Raw genomic sequence first — 15,944 nt, 5'->3', positions numbered from 1 at the left:
TTAGAGGACCAAGGTGAGGACTGGCAAAATGGGGTGCCTCTCTGCAGAGTTTGTGGGAAGCCACTGTGGTCTGTGTGTGAGTGGCGTGAAATCCTACATTCCCCGTGGAACAGGCGGGCAGTGGCCGTCCTCTTTATAAGAATGCACAGATAACCACACGCTTAGTCTAGTCGCCCTGGTTCTGATGGGGTGGGGCAGGGCAAGAGGAAGGGAGGCAGCGTCCCCCAGAGAGCCCACCGTGTCTTTGGAGCAGGGTGCTCTGCAGGCAGGGCAGGTTCCTTCTCATCCCAGCTCAGATCTGGAGAATGGGCCTGGTCCTGCAGCAGCCCCTCCGGGGGGGACCTCCAGCTCATAGATGTGGAGCTGGCTTACAAAGGTGGGTGCAGGGGATGTCTGCACGCTGGGATTCGGGGTCATTTAGGTGCAGTGGAGTCTGCACGCTGGGATTTGGGGTCATTTAGGTGCAGTGGAGTCTGCACGCTGGGATTTGGGGTCATTTAGGTGCAGTGGAGTCTGCACGTTGAGATTTGGGGTCATTTAGTCAGTGGACATCTGCACACTGTGATTTTGTGAGTCATTTGAAGCTGATTACTTGGTTTTTCTTTTTTTTCTTTTTTTATAGAAGTTCATACTGATTGTTGGTTTGTGTCAGGTTTTTTGGTGAAGCACCTCTCCAGGGGAAGGGGAGCTGCACTACACCTCACCCCACCGCCCGCTGGGCCTGGGTGGCCCCTCATCTCTCTGGGGATCTGTTTTTTCCATCTATTAAAGGAAGAATTTGAACTGTGTTTAAATACTGCTAATTCTAAAGTGATGTTATGCCACTGTATTTTCAGTTACAGCAGGCCTGTCCGTGTTCTCTATAGAATAACTAAAATTCCTAAAGGATGTGAAATTCCTTGAGTTGATAATGTGTTTGAGTTTTGATCTCAGGTTTTGTCAAGTATGCCAGAATTTTGTTTTCTGTTGTAAGTGCAGTAAACTTTTAAGCATTTTTACCTTCTCACCTTCTCTTCCTGATAAATGTCTACAGATACTGTTATGTGGATGAAGCAGCTGTAAGCTGTGCTTTTGTCTCTATGTAGTATTTCAGTTTTGAAATAAAGGAGGGTGGATGCCCCCTACACGTGTTATAGTATAAGGTGGAGTGTGGGTCACTCCCCACATGAGACCCTGTTGTTACATTGGCTTTCCACTGTGGGTTCCAGCTCCACGGCACACTTTTTATTTTGAAATAATTACAGATTCACAGAAAGTTGCAAATACATTGGGAGAGGTCCCCTATATCCTTTCCCCAGCTCCCCCCACTAGTTACATCTTAGGTGATTACAGGACAACATTAAAGCCAGGAAGCTAACATTGGTCCAACGTGTGTGGTTCTGTCTTGTTAACCACACGTGTAGATCTGTGTAACCACCATCTCCACCAGGATATGCAACTGTCCCCCCACCACAAAGCTTTCCCTCATGTTGCCCGTTGCAGTCACACCTAAGCCCCACCCAAGCCCTGGCAACCACAAGTCTGGTCTCCATCTCTATAATTTGTCATCTTGAGAATGTCGTGTAAGTGCAGTCATACATCCCTTTTGAGTTGGCTTTTTTCAGACTCAGTATCCTGCCCTCATCCAGTTGCTGTGCGCCCAGCAGTTTGCTCTGTTATACCGCTGAGGAACCAGTGCTCCACTGAGTGGAGGTCCCCCTTGGTTTAGCCTTGGATTAGCCTTCACCCAGTGGCAGACATTGTGGTTGAGCCCAGTGTGGCCTCTTACGAGTCCAGCTGCCGTGAACAGTCACGTACGGGGTTTGAGTGGACATACGTTTTCACTTCTCCAGGATAGATGCCCAGGAGCATGGTTGCTGAGTTGGATCATCAGCCTATGTTTACTTTAAGAAACTGCCATTTTCCATTTTGTGGTGTCACTGTTTCTCATTTTGGCCATTCCGATAGGTGTGTGGCAGCGGCTCAGTGGTGCCTTCACTGTGTTTCCCTGATGGCGAGTGAGGTTGCCTGTCTTTTCGTGTGTGTTGCCTCTGTGTCCTCCTCAGTGACATGCCTCTTCATGTCTTTTGTCCTCTGGCTAATTGAGCTGTTTGGTTTTTCGACTATTGCGTTTTGAGAGTTCTTTCTCTAGAACTGGAATTCTTTCTCTAGCATGTTCTAGATGGGTCCTTTGTCCCACGTGCGGTTTGCACACATCTTCTTCTGGCCTGCAGCTGCTCTCCACCCACTAATAGGCTCTTTGTATCTTTGTACAGCAAGAGATTTAACAGTTGATGAAGTCCAGTTTGTTTGTTTGTTTGTTTGTTTTTCTTTTACGGATCATGCTTTTGGTCACATGTCTAAGATCTCTTCACCAAACCCTAGGTCCCAAAAATTGTTTCTGAATTTTGAACTATTTTCCTCCTTTCTCTGTGGCTGCTCTTAAGACATTTTGTTTGTCTTCAGTTTCAAAAGGTTGGCATGGATTTCCTTAGGCTTACCCTCTCTGGGGTTCACTCAGCTTCTTAAATCTGTAGGTTTAGCTTTGTTGCCAAATTTGGGACATGTTCAGCCATTTTCTTCTTTAAATACTTCTTCACCCCACCCATTTTCTAGTCTCCTTCTGGGGTGCGGATGACGTGACTGTTAGGCCTTTGCAGTGGCCCCCCTGGTGCGTGGGACTCTGCGTCTTCTGGCTCTTTCCTGAGACTGCCTATTTCTTGCGATTGCTCAGTAAAGGTTTTATGGCGGCTGCTTGAAAATCTTCATCAGCAAATTCTGACGTCAGTGTCACTCTGTGTTGGGTCTGTTGGCACCTTGTCTCATTTAATTTGAGATCTTCCTCCTTCTTGGTATGAGTGGTTTAATATTGTTACCTGGACACTTGGGTATAATGTTCGAAGACTTTGGATCTTATTTAAATCTTGTGTTTTATTAGCCTTCTTGACGCTGCTCTGATGGGTGCAAGGGGGACAGCCTCTGTTACTGCACGCGTGGCCTCCACAGATGCTGAAGGCTGCCCAGGCGCACACCCGTTGCTCCCACCCAGGCCGGCCTAGGACTGGGGACACACGGGCAACTGCACTGTCCGGAGTGTGGGAACAGCTTGTGCCCCCTGGTGTTTGATGGGGATGGTGTGAACCCCCTGGTCCTTGCTGCGCGTGGTGTGTTTTGCAGGGGCTGGTTCCACCGCGGGGCCGTGGCTGATTCTCAGGCCCAGCAGACGAGGCCTTGTGGATCTCCAGCCTTGCTGTCCGTCGTGCCGTCTCACCCTGTCACTTGTTTCAGTGTCCTTCTTCCCTCAACAGCCAAATGCTACCTGAGTATCTGATCAGGTCTGTCTGATAAACTGTGTGGCATATCTTCCCATTCAGGTAGGTCTTTTTTGTCCTTCAATTACATTTTATAGTTTTTCTCCTTAAAGGTCTTGAATATCTCTGGGACTTTCTTTTTCTCTATTGTCATCATTGCTGTTAGAGTTTTCCATTTACTTACTAACCTTTGCTAGGAAACGCCAGGTGCTGTTCACTGCTGCCGGGAGGTAGGGTTCTGCCACAGCCAGTTGTGGGTATTAGGAAGCGGGACCCTGGGTGTGGTGCAGGCTTTGTATTGTGCGTTACAGTTAAACTGGATGGAAAACCCCACCAGAATTCCCCAGCCGGCCAGCCCCTGTGGCTTTGTGGCCTCTGACAATGGTATAACCCCCTCCAACAGACTTGATGAGAAGGTGGCATTCCCTGTGACAGCCAGGCCTGTTTCCTGTAGGCAGGTGGTGGTTCTAGAAAAGGGCCGTACTCCTAACTTGAGCTGTCTGCAGTCATTCATCTGAATTACATCAAGATTTTTCTGAAACGTGGCAAGTGAGGGTAGTCCCAGCCCTCCCCCCCGTGAAATCCACAGCGACGGCTCCAGGGCAGCTCCTCGTCTTGCCGTCTCCCCGGGGCTGCTGTGTCTCTCCTGTGCCAGGCCCTGGGGTGTGACAGTGAAAGGAAAGGCCTGGTGCCTGCCCTTGGAGGTGGCCATCCAGTAGGCCAGGCAGAGGTGAAAAAGATGCCCCACCACGTGCCTCAGGGAGACCGAGGTGCTGGGCGAGGGACCGCGGTCGAGGAGGCAGACCTGTCAGGGTGTCACACTGATGCCGAGTGGGCCTTGACAGAGCAGAGGTGGGCGACAGCATTCCCAGTGGGGCAGCCCTGGGGCCAGGGGGCCACGGGCGAGAGCAGGAGGGCATGGTGGGGCGGTCACGCAGGGCTCGGAAGTTTGCATTTTCTTCTAGAAGTTGTGGACCATTTTTGAGCAGAAGAAGGACCTGATTTGTCACAGAGACTGTCCTGCTGGCGTGGGGATGGAGTGGCCACAGGGCGCCCTGGGGACTATCTAGTCACCCCCGGGGGCAGAGCCTGTGGGGTGCAAGAGACACGAGAACTCCCCTTGCTTATTTTTTATTTTTGGTCTTCTCCCTTTAAAGCGTGTTTGTCATGCTTTATCACGTGTGTGTTACTGGAGCGCATGTACGTAATTTGTAAATAAATGAGCGAATATACCTGATGCTAAGATGTCTAGTGGCGCGAAATCTTGACCCACAGGCAGACTGCATGCTGCAGCCCAGCAGCCCATGACTGGAGGGGGGTTGGACTAAAACAAAAAAAGCCTGTAAATATTTACATGTTCCCTAAATTAGCCCTGAAAAAAAGAGAAAAAAACGTACTCAGCACTATCTTCGAGTGTTGTGAAACCTTTGCAGGGTGACTTTCCTCCGTCACTCCTGCGTCTGTGCCCAAGCTAGAATGCTTCTTGGTGTCATTTGTTGTTTCCTTTTTCTCTGATTAGTGACGGAAGCTCAATGTAATAAAGGTAATTGAGTTTAAAAGGCAACACAGCGCATCACAGCCTGTGTGGGAGAAACGGACTAGGTGATCCCCAGGATTGTTAGTGAAGGAGCCCAGCAAAGTGTGGAACAAATAAAAAGCAAGGAATATGAGATGTCCGCACAGTTTTCATTTCAAAGTTAGCCTTACATTTCAATGCAGCCCTTTATCCTGCAGGAGCCCCTGTGCCCCGGGCCCCTCCCCGGGACAGATGAGCTGTCTCTGAGCAGGGTGACCGCCCTGAGTTCGGGAGAGGCCCTGCTCTGCCCCTGTGCCCCATCCTGTGCAGAGTCCCCGTCCTTGCCTGTGGGGACCTTGATGACAAGGTGGCTTGGGCTAGGCCCCGGGTTTGGGGGGTTGGCGTGCCCGGCCCTGATTGAGTGGATGAGAGAATAGGAGGGGTGTGTGTCTTGATGACTGTTTGATGTCACTTCCATTGCTGCCTGAAGACAAACACCAGTGAGAAGGGGCTGCGCTCTGTTTCCTCTCAGCTTCCCAAGTGTCCCTGCTCCAGCGACCGTCCAGAATCTGTTCTAGAATCTCTCAAAGGATGTGCCCAGGTTGTCCTTTTAGCCTCTGGTGTTTGTTGGTGGCATTTCCTTAGCTGGAGTTCTGTACTAGGTTTCCCCTGAGGTCTTGGCCGGAGGAGGTGCGGAATGCCGTGCTGGGTGAGCGGCACCCCGTCCCGGCTGTGGGCAGACTGGCTGTTCTGTGGGGTCCGCAGACACTGCCCTGGGCTCGCTTATTGCACAGCGGTGTGCCCTCCTGCACATTCCGGAGGTTTTCTGTGGGCTGCCTCCAAAACGCGGTGGACAAGAATGGGCGGGGAACGTGGTTCGCCCGGCTTAGGGACCCCGTCCCTCTGCCCGCTGGCCACAAGCCCTCAGCCTAGCGCTCCATTGTCCCTGCGCCTTGTCCCTTTGCTTTGCGTACAGCTCTCTACCGGAGGTCGTGTGGTCGGAAGCATGGCAGTCTTTGCGTGAAGGACCCCAGAGGGGTGGCAGGCACAGGCCCCCTGAGACCGTGCGGTGTCGGCAAGAGGAGCTCTGGGTGCACACCCCTCACCCCTGCTTCTCAGCCTGCTGATGCTGAATAAAACCATACTCTCTCTCAGCCTCGTTTCCTCATCTATCAGGAGAAAGGCGGTCACAGTGGGGTCTGTATGGCGGCGGTGCTGTGGAAAGCCAGCGAGCTGGGGCTGAAGCACGTGAGCCCGATTCGGACAGGACGTCGGTGCTGCCCCACCCAGGTTCCGTGGAAGAGCCAACGTTGATCGTCAGCTTCATTTGTCTTCTCCAAGCTGTTCTGGTTTTGGTTTTTTGCATGTGCAGAGCTGACTCTTTTCAAGGACCGTCTTTGAATAATCTTGCCAGTTAGAAACACGCTAGAGATGGTAACACCTGTAGGCGACGGTGGCCTGTTGTTCCCTGTCCAGTGTCTGTGAATCTGCCCCTGCTCCCTGCAGACCAGGCCTTGCTGCCATGGCCACGTCACCATGGGGACAGCACACAGTGAGTTCCTGTAGGAAGCAGGAAGCATCTTCTTTCTCCTGTTCTTTCTTTCAAACAGATGTTCAAAATAATTACCATTAATTTTTAAGAAACATAGTGAGCTTGATTTTCAGATTCTTAATTTGTTGAGGGCCTTAGATATTTTGAATTGTTAATTTGTGTGAGTGAAAATGATGATGGCATTGCCAGGGTGCTCCCCGGGTGCCGAGCGAGTGGGGCTGTGCTGGTGCTTTGTTTTTCCTTCAACCGAAATAAACTTATCTCCAACTTATTTTCCTTTCTAAAGCCAAACAGTTTTGTTTTGTCCAAAATGTGTAAAGGATAAGAGTTCTGCGCCTTGGGTGGGTGGCTGTGTGTGTGTGTGTGTGTGTGCGCGCTCTCTAGGCTGCTTTGTTTCTCTGTCCCACCATTCTTAGCATGGGGCTTCCACCCTCAAGGTGACCTCCTTGTGCAGAGTGGCTGCTGCTGCACCAGTCCTCACATTTCAGCTCCAGGCGAGAAGTGGGAGGAAGGCATGACGGGCAGTAATACTCACTTGTTAGCTGTCCATCCACCTCTTCAGGGACTGCCTTCCAGGCCTGCCCGTGAAGTTCCGCTCACTTTTCATTGTTCATCCCCGACTGCCGGGGAGGCTGGGAAATGGTGTCTTTTAGCTGGGGACATGGAGGGAGGGGGAAGGGGAGTGGGTTCTGGGTGGGCGCCTGCCTGCGGTACTTCTTCCCCAGCGGAAGCTTGCCCAGGCCCACCCTCACGTGCATGCCCACTGCCCAGTGTCCCCTTCACCTGGACTCCTCCGGGAGCACCATTCACTATCTTTTCCCGTGGGCCTCGGCTCTGTGAATCGACTTCCCCCCATTTAAAGCTGGGATTCCTTTGTAAGGCGAGGGCTGCTGCTTTTAAATAATATTCCCCAGCTCCTGCCCACCGGCAGAAACACCCTGAGGAGACCCCCCCTTTCCATCTGCGGTAGCAGAGCAGGGAAGAGAGAGCGTGGCAGCAGACGTTCCTTACATCAACTCAGGGTGCGGCTGTAAGGTTGTGACGGACTGGGCTCCGGATGCTTTCACGGCTGTGCTCAGGGAAGCCCGACTCAGTTACCCCAGGAGACCAGCCGCCCTGATGAGAGAGGGCAGGGAGGACCAGGGCTTCGCTTTCTCTTTCACTCTCGGGCAGTGCAGTTAGGTTCCGACGTGTCCCGTCCTGTCCCCTCTGGGTGCGTGCAGGGCACTGGGAGCAGTCACTTGGTGGCCAGCACGCCCAGCCTCCACTGCCCCCAGGCTGGTGGTCGGTGTCCTTTAGTTTGCAAAGGTTTTCCCAACCTCTGTCAACTGTGATCACTTCCTGGGCTCTCTCGGGGTTTCAGTTCTTCAGGAAAGTGGGCTGGGTGCCACGTGTGGTTCTCAGGTACAGGGGTGCCACGTGCCCTGCCCTCCCTGGCCTCTGACTGCAGTGGGGCGTTCCGTCCAGGTTTCGGTTTGAGTCTGGTTGGAGTTTCCAAATGAGGAAGGTAAGCTGAGCTGAGCTCGGCTCGGCTCAGTGACCCAGCAGAGATGCGATTGGTCAAAGCATTCACACACTGTCCCTGTTCTGTTTTGACAAACAGAACTTTTTTTGTTTAACAGCAGAAACTAGACTGTATGTGCTTTATGGAGGTTTAGTGAGGTATGTATTGGGAGCTCCCCTGAGATGGCACCAAAGCCGGGTCTGGAAACATAACTTAGGGTTCGGACAGCTGTGCGTGCGGGGTGGGGGCCGGAGCTGCTCCTGGGCTAACCTGTTCCTGGCAGACTCACGCTTCCATTTGGAAAGGATGAGACTTGCTCCAGGCCCTCCGTTTGGGCGGTTGTGCTGGTGACGCGTGTCCACCTTTCTGGCGGCTCTTTCCGGGCTCTGCCCTCCACTTCCGAAAGCATTTCCTCAGCCAAGTTGAACAAAATTGAACCTGGGCCTTTTTGAATCACCAGAACCCAGGAAATCTCTGATGGAGCTGATTTCTGCTTTGTTTTCTTTTGTTTCTCCTCCCCCTGCGGTTCAGCAGCTGCTGTGTCCCGAGGTCTTCTCTTTGTGCCCCTCTGTTTATAGGGGGGGTGATAACAGAGCCTTTTCTGTAATAGCCTCAAAATACACACACAGCAAGGCCTCCTGTAATGTTTTGTTCAGTGTCATTTTGTGATGACGTTGATGAGATGCGGCAGGAACTTAAGTCTTGTTTATATCCGTTAGCCTAGGGTAAAACTGGTTTTGTTATATGTCATTTCACTTACAGTCACAGAACCTATTGCCAACACTAAGCGAGGACTCACTGTATTTGAATATCACTTAACAGCCCAGGGAGACAAGGTCTTTCAGGTGGTTAATGAGCCTCGCGTGCTCAGGGCACGGTTACCTGGCACACACAGTAATAACAGGTACTAGTTTTTAACTATTATTATGTTGTTATTACTGAATTTCATGTTAATTAATACTCTCTTGATTTTACAAATTGCTCTGAAGCGGAATGTCTCCCCTTGGAACCGTGTCCCAGCAGCTGACAGTGTTCTTCCCGACCAGTCCTGACTCATCAATGTCACGTGCACATCCTCTGGGTGGGGTGGGGTCCGTGACCTGAGGAAGTACATTACCAGTGCTCTCTGATAGGGTTTTTAAGTGTAAATGTGATTACTACCTATTTTATACTCATGTCCCTTCTTGCCACCCCAGATTCTGTCCTGGGCTTCCCAGCAGTCTTCTTCAGTGTTAGAACAGATTGGTCACTGCACAGACTACTCCAACCCCCCCCCCCCGCCTCCATTTTAATGACACCTTGACCTCGTGGCAGCCTGGCCCACAGGACAGCAGAGGACTACCGCGGTTCTGCAGGTGGAAAGAGACAGTTGGGCCCAGCTCAGACATTTCCATTTTCACATGAGTCTCTCTTTTAAAAACTGGGACGTGGATTTGAGCGATTAGACCTGCAGCACCTGGCCCTCTCTGTGTGACAGCAGTGGCACTTTCCTGCCTGCTGAGCGCCCTCCATTCTTTGCCTGATTGATTCTCCTAAACACGGAGGATCAGAGAAGTGTAATAATGTGTCTGTGGTTTGGGAAGCTCCACAGAGGCCCTCACCCCTCCGTGTTGCCATGGCATGTTGCCACGCCCCTAGCTAGAATTTCTCTCATTCTGCCTCATACCCGTTCACTGGTCTATATGCGTTTACCTCCTGATAGACTTTGTAAGTGATAGAAGGAAATACATGTAGTGACCTCTTATTCATGTGCACAAACACGCATGTGCCATGTGTGTGGACTGCCCGCCAGTCTGTGTGGGGAGAACAGACCAGCAGCAGGAGGGACCTTTACCCTTAAGGAGCTTGCAGTCTGGAGGACAAAACCTGCCCCACACGGTAACCCTGAGCTCCACACGGGGGACGAACAAGGGGATTCAAGGAAGGCTGCCTGGAGAAGGGGCCTTTGGGAACCGAATGTGGGAGAACTTACGTCCACTGGTACAAGGCTGTGTCTTGTACTTCGTGTCAGTCAGGTACCTGGTGACGAGTGGTGACTGTTACTGTGGACTACACTGTAAGGTCTGCACATTCAGCCACCTGGACTCTGTCGTTTCTTTAAATCAGCATGGAGGGAAAAGATGAAAGACAGCTGGAATTGCTCGTCTCGTGCGAGCTCCTCTCTGCCCTGCGTCTGTCCCAAAGAGCCATCGTGTTGTTTCTGTGACCTCCGTCTGTAGAGGGTCCAGCCTTGCCGTCCACATGTAAGCGCCCAGTGCGGGCAGGCCCCCTGAGGGGCTTGCCTGCTCACAGGCATTGCACTTTAGGAAGCCAGGGCATTTGGAATGGTCATTCTGACCTTTGTAGCTCCTCTACTCACGCAGCTGGATGATCTTGGGTGTTTTTCAGGCAAATCTGGAAAGTATTTGCTTTTCCACATGTATAAGACTTTCTTCCCTATTTGATTTTCCAAACTGTAAAATTTGGGAGCTTGACGTACACTTTTTTTTTTTTTTTTTTGGTTTGTTTTAAATCTGCTGCGTCCCCACAGAAGGATAAAAATGTCCCTGGGAAGATGGCTTTGGGGGGGGTGGTGTCCTGTGGTCCCTGCCCCTGAGTGGCCTGCAGCTCTTCAGGGACGCTCAGTGTCCACGGTCCAGGCCCTGGGCTGGCTTCCTTCATTATGGTGAGACAGATACCGCTGCTGGAGGAACCACAGTGGCACATGGGGTGGGGGGCTCATTTTACAATCGTTCCTTCTGGGGCCGGTGAGCAGAGCAGGTGTGCCAGGACGGCTGGCCCTTCACCTTGAACTTATGAGGGTCTTTGGCAGCTTCCCACATGGCGCCTGAGAGCAAGGCTTTCCGGGGTAAGCTTCTCTTGGTGAGTGCTCACTAAAGTCCCCAATCCGAGTCTTCCCCAGTCCCGATGACTCACGGTCTCTTAGCCTCGGCTGAGTGACACCGGGGTGGTGACCTCGAATCCTCCCAGTGACACTGTAGAGGTGACCACGGGTCCTCCTCAAACCTTCTTGCTGTGTCGGTCATCTGGACTTGCGTCCCCTCGCTGTTTTGCACCACTTCTTAGCTGGTGAAGTGTCGTCTCTGCACTATAACAGACCCCTCCACAGCGGCAGCCTCCTTTGCTCATTTCTTTACGTGTTCTAGAAAAATATATTAATTTTTAATAGAAATAGAAGTTTTAGGTTAAAACATTTAAGAATCCTTTGATTTGGGGATTTGATATGTAAAAGTTTTCTTTTCAAAACCATTTCCTGAACAGTCTTATTTGTCTTTGGAGTTCTTACAAAATCGGAGTCGCTAGTGCCTCCAGGCGTTTTTAAGTTCAGACCTTACATACGTGAGAGCTGCCTGTGGCCCAGGGCCCACCCCAGGAAAGCCGCTTGATCGCAGGCCGCTGGAGGGCGGCAGGAAGGGAGGGCCGTGAAGGACTCTGCTGGCCGTCTGTGAGTCATGCTCGCTGGCTCCCCAGCCTTTCCTTCAGCATCTTAGAGGCCTGGGGAGCATTTTCTACCACTTAGGTTGGGACTGGGCCCCATGGGCTTTCTCCCTCCCTTGGAGCCGGGCCGCACAGCAGAACTGGGCCAGGTTTAACACTTACGGGGGTTCTAAAAGACGCACCCCGTAAGATATAACTACTTTTTTTTTTTCTATTCTTGAGTCTTTCATGTCTTAAAGGACATGGTAACAACATTTAAAGAACATTTTGGGAAAAAGAGAGGTCTCCGGTAACACTGCCCAGACCCTGGGGCTATTTTCATTTCCTCGTCCTGTGTTGCTTAATAACATGAACAACTGGAACACATGCCATTGCCACTTGCTGTGTGTCAGGCCTGCGCTCAGTCTGCTGTCACTGCCTCTGGGCTCCTGCTGCACGGAAGCCAGCCAGGGGCCTGAGACTCAGTGACTTGCCGCAGGCCCCACCTCCCCTCCCCGTGCTGTCCCTGCAACGCATTCTCAGACCACAGCTGTCTGACTTCAAATCCTGCGCCTTTTGCTGCGACCCGGCCCATCTGGTCTCTGCCATTTTCATGTGTCACTGCGCCATCATTTTTCACGTTCCTCCATGGACCAGTTTAGTGAGCATTTAGTGTGTTAGATACCGATACTGTGTGTGCTTCTAGTGTCTTCGCTTTGACTGTTTCATTGAATACTCACAGGAAACCTGTGAAGCATCTACTGTAATTACCCCAATTGTCCTGAGGAGGAAAACAGGGCTGATGCATTAAGAGATTTGCCCAAAGATACACAGCGCTGAGAAGTGTCCTTTTAAATGGCCGTATAATGTGCCTCCATTGGAGTATGCACCATAGTTCATTCCCCGCAGGGAGCTCTTTAGCAGTTTAGAGTTAGGATTCGGGTCTGGGTTTATAACAAAGGTCAAAATGACAAGGATGAAGTGGTTCCTTTTGCGTTTGTATTTATATCAGTGAGGAATGAATGAGCTGTTTCATTCTCTGACAGCTTCCCAGCTGGTAAGGCAAGGGGTGGGATCAGTATTTAAGGACGAGATGGAAGGGAAGGGATGTGCGCCCGAGCCCCTTAGTCTCCTTACTGGCTGAGCAGGGCCAGACCCAGCCTTTCATGTGGTGACCTCTGACCCGGGGCTGAACACCGCAGCCCCACACTGCCCGAGGCTGTACCAGTTCGGCCCCACTTCCAGGAGCCTTTGGGAAATGTCCAAGCCTGGAGCAGACCCCAGCGTGGCAGCTTTAGGGTGAGAATGTTCTTTAAAAACAGCTTACCTGAGATATGATTCACATACCCTACAACTAACCCGTCTGCATCGTTCGAGCCAGTGGTTTTTAGACTATTCTTGGAGTTGTGCAGTCACCACAGTCGATTGGAGACCGTGCGTCACCCCCGAAAGAAACCCCGCACCCGTCGGCGCTCAGTGGGTCTGCACCCCCCAGCCGCCCCCTCCCTGCCAGCCCCAGCCCATACAACCACCAACGACTTTCTGCCTGGAAATCAGGCCGAGAACTCCATAGAGAGCTGACGGGATGGCCTTCTGAGGGCCCCGCTTGTGCCTCCCGGTGCAGGGCGGCCCCCAGCGTATGCACTCTGCCCGCCACACAGGGATTCTACGGTGAAGGCAGGTGCGTGGCTGGGGTTAGGGCGAATATGGAGCACCTTCAAGAGAACAGCTGCAATTGCAAAACATGCTCATTAAAACTGCAGCGAGGGCCCCAAACCAGAATGAAAGTCTTACAGGGAGAATAATTGGCAAAGGCTGCCGGCACCCTGGGGAGACACCTATTCAAAATTAAGTAGCTTCCTGGCGTTTTCTCCTCCTCCTAGGTAGGAGAAAGCCTGCCTCAGGATAATTTTGGAAGAGTGAGTCAGGAGATGCTTTTGAAATAGCTATTGCAATAAATAATATGACAACGTTCATTGTTGAGCCTTAATTGGAAAATTACTGTTATATAGTAGTAGGAACTGGTCCCGCTAGTACCCGTGATTGGTGGTATTGGATTTTCCTGGTGGTCTGTGCCCACAGCCCTGACCTAATGCTGCTTGATTTGACTGAAAGCTCTAACCTGTGGGCGTGTGTTATCTACGGCCTTAGTTTAGGGAACTGGAATGGACCTTAGAGAGGGTCTCTTCTGTTCAGAGCACCCCCTTTTGTCAGCTAAGACCGCAGACCCGCGAGGAGGTTCCTTCATGATAGCTGCCTGAGTGGGGAGCGCGTCCCCACGCCTCACTGCACTCACAAGTGGGGGGCTCTTAGCTAGGACTTGAAGGCAGAGGTCAGGCTAAGCCGTGCAGGGCAGGGACTAGAGACAGTCTCAGATGGCGAGCTCCCCGGCTTCTCTCCCCACGTCGCGCAAGGTCACACAGGCTGTGACGAACTGGATTTGCAGGTGCCTGGGCTGCAGCACTTCCGTCTGGATGCTGCGCGTCTTGTCTTCACCCTAAACCATTTTCTAAGATTCCCTGTCTGCCTGGTGGCCTGTGGCATAGGCTCAAAGCCACATCCTCTTTCGAGGGGCCTGGATGATAGTGGTAGGGAATGATCTCATAGTAACACAGGGACTGGAACTGTGGCCCTTTGGGCAGTTGGTAAAATGAGGCTTGTTTCGTTCATTTGCAGCAGCTGAAGGAGAGACAAATGGTAAAGAGCAATAGAAACTGTCTTTAAGTACTTGTCATTATCACTGCCTTCATGTCTAACACTGTAGCAGAGGTGTGTATGTGCGCGTACACCCCCACTGTTCATTCCGTCCTGTCGTGCAGAAGCGGAGCTCACCTTGGCCTGTCTCAGCTCACCTGTGTGGTGCCCCCAGCCAGATTCCTGGCTCCAAACTCTCCTTCCTTCTCCGGTGTGGGGACTCCTGGCCCATCCTTGGACATGAGCTGGGATGGGTGGTGGCTCCGTGACTTACCCAAAGCTGACAGGCCTTCAGGCCTGGAGAGACCATGGGCCACAGAAAGCGTCTTAGGAAAATGTGTGATGTAACTTTCTAGCCCAAATACTGATGGAGAAAAGTTCTGTTGGGTTGTGGGGAAACTGAGGAAAGTGGAAAGGACATCAGTCGTTTCACTATGCCTTACGAGAAGAAAATTGCGGAATCCTTTTGGATAGCTTTGGGTAGCCCTTTTAGCGGAACCATAGGGTGATGGGGACTGCACACTACAGCTACCCCCCCTTCTCCCGTCTCCCCAAGTCAAGACCGCAGTTTCGGAAAACAGTATCAAGATCCCTTTGTTCTGATTTTAGGTTTGGAAATATAAAGCGAGGGCCCGTAGGTCAAACTCCATCCTGCTGCTCCACGCCCACTGCCGGGCTCCACCTTTGTGACAACATGGCAGCCCCTCTGCGTGGTATCGGGAAGAATCAGTACTGGCCAGTGGAGCCAGTTTGAGTTACTGCCCTTCACTGAGACACAGGTGGCTTTCAGAGCAGGTGCATATAGTGCTGAGTCGTGTCGCGAGAAGTGGGTCTCCCTGGTGGGAAGGCGCAGGGGTGCCCGGAGGCTGGCAGGGCGCCCGTTGTCCACCTTTCCTGATCTCAGAACCTATGTGACCTATTCTTAAATCTTGTTTTTTAAATACGATTTTACTAAGAAAGAGAATTCAGATGAAGGGGGTGTTTGCCGTGTCCATGGGAGGCTGGCGGTAGACTGGCTGTTTAAACATTGCCACTGAATTTAAAAAGCGGGCAGACGTGGACCAAGCAGCCTGACACTGTGAAAGGCTACAGTGCTTCTCGTGTTAAATCACTTGGCATGATCTGAACGCCTTTCTGAAACCATTAAAAGTGCGCTGAACGTGGATGTTTACGTACGGTAGTTTTTACAAAGAGCCTTTTCTAAGCAGTTGCTACAGGTACGCTGTGTCGCTCATCTCTGTGGGCAGCCTGCTTTCAAATCTGGGTTCTTGTCTTGAACTAAGTCATGCAGTTAGCAGCTGGTTGGTAATATGTCAATTCAGACTTCTGGAAGGTGTGCTGAATAAATAAGGCCTAGATTTTGTAGGTACAAGTTTCTTAGCGGTAGATGCCCTTGGGTTCACATACACACGTGATATGTGCGCTGGGTTTGTGCGTGTGCGACCATCTGCCGGCAGCAAAGGGCAGGTCTCGGCTCATAAGCCCAGAACTAATTGTGAAGCCAGCCCGTTAAACTGTGCCCCTCGTGCCATCACTCTCAAGCTCCTGGGCGTGCTGATGGGTGGCATTGCTGCTAGCTGGTCATGCACCATTTGCTCCAGATCTTCTCAGTCTTTAAACTCGCTACACAAATGGTGTTCATGGTGTCAGTTTCCCAACGAGCGCTCTCTGTGGGGCAGAGAGTCCCACAGAGTGACAGCCGTGATCACAGCAGACAGGAAGTGGCTCTGTCTGTCTGGAGCCTCTGTTGGAGATGACATCATAGGTATTTGTCTGGGGCTATTTCTGTCTCTTCTGTTCACATGCGCAGTAGAAAGAAAACTGATGTCAGTGCTCATGTCCTGACGAAAGCATAAGAAATACGATTGGAGCACGTGAACCATGGAGTGATGACGAGAGACGAGTGACGGAAGTTACTGTTCCTTGGATGGACGGGAACATTCCAGACTGAGGCCTGGCTTTCTGCCCTCA

At 51.6% G+C, this 15,944-nt stretch overlaps 1 protein-coding gene across 1 annotated transcript in view; it reads left to right on the top strand.

Annotated features, from left to right (window-relative positions):
* The window catches only part of FOXK1 (forkhead box K1), a 63,814-nt gene that overhangs the window by 21,456 nt on the left and 26,414 nt on the right, over window positions 1-15,944 (top strand). The gene's annotated exons all lie outside the window — the stretch shown is intronic.

This window comes from Rhinolophus sinicus, linkage group LG10 (genome assembly GCF_036562045.2).
Source record: "Rhinolophus sinicus isolate RSC01 linkage group LG10, ASM3656204v1, whole genome shotgun sequence".
In the NCBI taxonomy this organism is placed as follows: domain Eukaryota; kingdom Metazoa; phylum Chordata; class Mammalia; order Chiroptera; family Rhinolophidae; genus Rhinolophus; species Rhinolophus sinicus.
This window is presented reverse-complemented; position numbering and strand designations above follow the sequence as displayed.